This window comes from Triticum urartu, chromosome 2A (genome assembly GCF_056163025.1).
Source record: "Triticum urartu cultivar PI428250 chromosome 2A, HENAU_Tu73, whole genome shotgun sequence".
Lineage (NCBI taxonomy): Eukaryota > Viridiplantae > Streptophyta > Magnoliopsida > Poales > Poaceae > Triticum > Triticum urartu.
The window spans coordinates 57,236,662-57,242,243 of NC_141874.1; the positions used below are offsets into that span (position 1 = coordinate 57,236,662).

General features: G+C 45.2%; 1 pseudogene; it reads left to right on the forward strand.

Annotated features, from left to right (window-relative positions):
* Positions 1-210: 210 nt before the first annotated feature.
* On the forward strand, positions 211-1,729 carry LOC147983702 (protein FAR1-RELATED SEQUENCE 5-like; annotated as a pseudogene).
* Positions 1,730-5,582: the final 3,853 nt, after the last annotated feature.

Here is a 5,582-nt window from a genome sequence, read left to right on the forward strand (position 1 = left end):
GATTGTTACTTCAATACTGAAAATAGTGCTGAAAAAATTTCTGGTTGTGTGTTTCTTTACCCTATATTGACTCCATTGTCATGCATTAATCTGAGGTTTGATTGATGTGTTTATTGTCTTATTTTACAGAATTCCTGCTGATTAGAGTGCTATGCAATTGTGAGTGTTGTGCATTTGCAAGTGTTCTGCAATGGGGAAATTGACAAGGGGATGCCTCAAATTGGCATGAGGTTTAGAAAACCGGATGAAGCTTCGCTATTTTGGGTTGCATATGGAGGCCGTGTTGGGTTTGGTGTGAGGAAGAGAAACAAACATGGAAGCAAGATGGATGGTCAAGTGACTTCATGCAAATTTGTTTGTTCCAATGAGGGTATAAGAAAGAAAGGGATAACAATCGATCATGAGCCAAAGCGTGTTAGAGCTGAAACAAGAACAAATTGCAAAACTCGCATGATTATATCACTCGATCGAGTAGCAATGAATTACGAAGTCACAAATGTTGTGTTGGAACACAATCATTACCTTCAATTGCCACAAACATGTCACTTGATGGCATCAAAGGAAGATTTTGGAACTACAAGCTTTTGAAATAGAAGCTGCCGAGGATTCTAGAATCATGCCCAAAGCTGCACATGAGCTTGCTTGTCATCGAGTTGGTGGACCATTTAATCTCGGCTACACTTGTCGTGATCAAAAGAATTATTTGCGAAGAAAGCGGCAAAGAGAGTTGGCTTTCAGTCAAGCCGGTAGTATGTTGAAGTATTTTCATGACAAAATGATTGAGAACCCATCTTTCCAATATTCTTTGCAGTTGGATTGTGAGGAAGATATAGCCAACATATTCTGGGTTGATGCTAAAATGGTTCTTGATTATGCACACTTTGGTGATGTTGTCACATTTGATACAACATTTGGCACAAATAAATAATATAGGCCATTTGGTGTTTTTCTTGGACTCAATCAGTTTAGAGAAACCATCATTTTTGGTGCAGCCTTGCTATTTGATGAAACATGTGACTCATTTACATGGCTTTTTGAGACTTTTCTAGCTACACATAATGGGAGGCAACCTAGAACTACTTATACGGATCAAGATGCGGCAATGGGGAAAGCTATAGAGAAAGTCTTCACGGAATCATATCATGGATTGTGCACCTTTCATATAATGCAAAATGCTGTTAAGCATTTATGTCCATTGAAGGGTGAAGAAAAAGATGAAGAGGAGGGTGAAGGCAGCGGTGAAGATGAAGATGAAGAGTCTCATATTCTCACAGATTTTGGTGAATGCATGTATGGCTATGAGGACAAAGTAGAGTTTGAAGAGGCATTTAACAATATGAGAAGTAAAGTGCACAAGCAAACTTGGTTAGATAGTATCTACAAGTTGAAAGAAAAATGGGCTGAATGTTATATGAGAGATGTGTTCAGTTTGGGAGTAAGAAGTACACAACTTAGTGAGAGCTTCAACAATTCATTGAAAAACCATTTGAAATCAGGTATTCATATTGTTCGGTTCTTGATGCATTTTGAGAGGACAGTGGAGGTAAAAAGAACAATGGAATTGTAATCTGAATTTGATCAAAGGAAGAAGTTGCCAAGAATCCTGATGCACACACCTATGTTGGTGCTAGCAAGCAAAGCATACACTCCAATTATCTTTGAATCTTTTCAAAGTGAATATGAGAGATCCATGGCTGCATACAAAATAGACAAGGAAGGAATGTGGTAGAGAATCCAAAGTTTGAAGCTCAACTTTGGTACAGGGGTGTGTCTCACAAGTTTCACACTATGGAAGCTAAAGTAGCCAACTCTCTTGAGTGTCGTTTGATATTAGAAGATGCACTTGATTGCGTTGGTCCACAACTAGAGGAGAAACTCAATGCAACTATGGATGCTACGAACAAGCCATGTGATGACCAAGAAAATGTTGACCCAAATGTGCAACTAACTAGTGAGTTTCTTAGTGCCGCGAAGCTCAAGAAAAAAGAGGTTCAATCAAAAAACTTGAGGAGAAAGAGAGGTTGGCTTGATAAGTTACTCAGGGGGAAGCGCAAACTAACTAAAGGTGCCTCATCCAAAAAAAGCAGCAAAGGTATGTTCCCATCTATACATGATATATTGTTACCACTCATTCCTAGACTAAATACTGGAATTTTCATGGTAGCAACAAAAGAAAATGGTGCACGGCCTCAAGTAAGAGTGGAGAAGGATGATGTTGTACAGCCTCAAGCAAATATCAGTTACACACAACTATTGATGGCTCCCCCTGTAACGCCCCGGATGTAACTTTCCCAATTTGTACTCCAACTCTTGCCGTTTCCGGCGTTAAGTTATATTTATTTTCTCAGGTTCGGGTTTTGTCTCTGTGTGTTGTTTTCGTTTTTCATGCATCTCATATCATGTCATCATGTGCATTGCATTTGCATACGTGTTCATCTCATGCATTCGAACTTTTTCCCCGTTGTCCGTTTTGCATTCCGACGCTTCGTTCTTCTCCGGTGGCTATTTCTAGCTTTCTTTCGTGTGTGGGGATTAAACATTTCCGGTTTGGACCGAGACTTGCCATGCGGCCTTGGTTTACTACCGGTAGACCGCCTGTCAAGTTTCGTACCATTTGGACTTCGTTTGATACTCCAACGGTTAACCGAGGGACCGAAAAGGCCTCGTGTGTGTTGCAGCCCAACACCCCTCAAATTTGGCCCAAAACCCACCAAACTCTGCTCCATGTCCTAGAGCGTTCGATCACGATCGCGTGGCCGAAAACCGCACCTCATTTGGACTCTCCTAGCTCCACTTATGCCTATAAATAGCCCCCTCCATTTTCGGATCTCTCCTCCCCCTCGAAACCCTAGATCCATCCCTCCCCGCCGCCGCCGGACAACATCTGCGCGAGCCGGACGTGTCCGACCTGACCGCCAGCGCCACGTGGCTCCTCCCCATTCGCCGAGCCGCCGCGCCCACTTCACCGCGCCGCCACCCGCGCGCCGGCCCGGGAGGCCCAAACCGGGCCCCCGCGAGCCCGTCTGCTCCGCCGCCTCCTGCCTCCCCGGCCCGCGTCCGCCGCCTCCCGCGCCGCCCGACGCCGCCATCGCCGCCCGCCGCCGACGCGCATCGCCGCCGCCCCGCTCCAACTCCGGCGGGCGAGCCCGCCACGGCCACCGCCGCACTCGCCGGCGTCGCCTCCTCCTCCCCGGCCATCTCCTCCTCCTCCGGCAGCCGCGCCGCGTCAAGTCCGGCAAGGCTCCGGCGAGCTCGGATCTCGCCTCGGTTCGCGTGCCCGCCGGTCAAACCCTAGATCTGGGTTAGTTTTTTTTCACCAAGTCCCTAGATTTTTAGCTCATATGCTCCTGTTCGAGGCCCCGTAACTTTGCATCCGTATGCTGTTAGAAGGAGCCTTCGTGAGTTAATTGTCTCGACGAGCATTTCATTCCATTGCATCATTTTCATTTCAGTTCATCTTGACGCCCAAAATGCTGTTAGAAGGAGCCTTCGTGAGTTAATTGTCAGATCTGCTAGTTCATCTTAGACTTTTGTCATTTTTACCATGATTAATGTGTGCATGCTATGCCTGTGAGTCCTTCATATGTTTTGTTAAGCATTTTGTCTTCTTTCCAGAGGTGCAACCCATGCATTTTTAGGATGTGTGTGGTGACTTGTGCAAGCTTGCAAAGTGAGGCACCCGGTAAATCTGTTTTCAGGGACTTAGTTGTTTTCACTAAGTCTGGGATATTTTAGTTCATGATGCCATATGTTCAGCTTGTTTCCTAGTGATCCGTGCCTCTTTTGAGGATGATCAGTAAAGGAGTTTTGTTATTAATGTTATGCTCTATCCATCCATGTATTTGTTTGCAATTATGGAGCACCATAGCTTGAGTCAATCGAGCTCTACTTTTGCTTCGTGGTGAATCTGGGCAGATCGTCAACTCGTTTGCGATTTTGCCGGCGTTATTGTAGTTGATCCGTGCATGCTATGCCATTGTTCTTGCCATGTCTAGATTGTATTTTGTGCCTTCTTAATGGATGTATGCTTGCCTTGCCATGACTTGCACCGTGGTGAGTGCATCGAGCTCGTTTACATGCCTTCGTGAGTTATATTTCAGCATGTCTCAGTTTTCACTAAGTCTGAAAACTGATTGTGTTTTAGCTATGTTCGTGTGTCCGTTAATATATTTTGTGATCCCTTTTGGCCCCAGGTCACTTTGGGACTTTTGTTAAACTTGTTGAGTAGCTCCATGGCATGTTCTTACTTGTCATATTCAGGTCTTGTATCATGTTGTTTTACTGCTCCGAAGAGGGCTTCGTGATCTGAAATTTTCAGACTAGTGTTAATTTCATTAAGTCTGGAATCTGTTTTGCATTTGCGTTTTTGCCATGCTTGTTTGAACCTCATAATGGATGAATTGGCCGTGGCTCAGTGCTAGTATTTTGTTAAGAATCTTGTGGGCATCCCTGCCATGTATTTTGTTGTCATGTTTGGTGGCTGTAGCATGTTCATTTCGTTGCATTTAGATGTCTACTTGCTGTAAATCGCAGACCGGCGTCATATCTTAAAACGCTTGCCATTTCCAAACCGTAACTCCGATTCCAATGATCTTTATATCGTTTTCAAGCGATTTCATCCCCTCTATCCAGTGGCACCCTTGGAATTCCAAGTTAAGGCCAGGTTCATGCATTTCCTGTCATATCTTGCATTTTGCATCCCGCATCGCATCCCGCTTAGCATATCATCATTTCATCTTATTGCTTGGTCTTGCACGTGGTTGATTCTATCCTTGTTGCTTGTTTGTTTTGTTGGGTAGAGCCGGGAGACGAGTTCGCTACTGAGGAGCCCGTTGAGTTTGCTTGTGAGGATCCAGTCAACTCTGACAACTGTGCAGGCAAGATGATCATACCCTCGAAATCACTACTATCTTTGCTATGCTAGTTTGCTCGCTCTTGCTATGCCAATGCTACGATGCCTACCATTTGCTTGTCAGCCTCCCAATTTCCATGTCAAACCTCTAACCCACCTTGTCCTAGCAAACCGTTGATTGGCTATGTTACCGCTTCGCTCAGCCCCTCTTATAGCGTTGCTAGTTGCAGGTGAAGATTGGAGCCTTTCCTTGTTGGAACATTTATTTACTTGTTGATATCACTATATTGCTATGCTATCTTAAAGCATCTATATACTTGGTAAAGGGTGGATGGCTCGGCCTCTCGCCTAGTGTTTTGTTCCACTCTTGCCGCCCTAGTTTCCGTCATATCGGTGTTATGTTCCCGGATTTTGCGTTCCTTACGCGGTTGGGTTATAATGGGAACCCCTTGATAGTTCGCCTTGATTAAAGCTTTTCCAGCAATGCCCAACATTGGTTTTACCATTTGCCACCTAGCCTTTTCTTTCCCTTGGGTTCTGCAGACTCAAGGGTCATCTTATTTTAACCCCCCCGGGCCAGTGCTTCTCTGAGTGTTGGTCCAAACTAGAGCACCGTGCGGGGCCGTCCCTCGGCAACTTGGGTTACATTGGCTCCCGTACGCTTAGCTTATCCGGTGTGCCCTGAGAACGAGATATGTGCAGCTCCTATCGGGATTTGTCGGCACAGCGG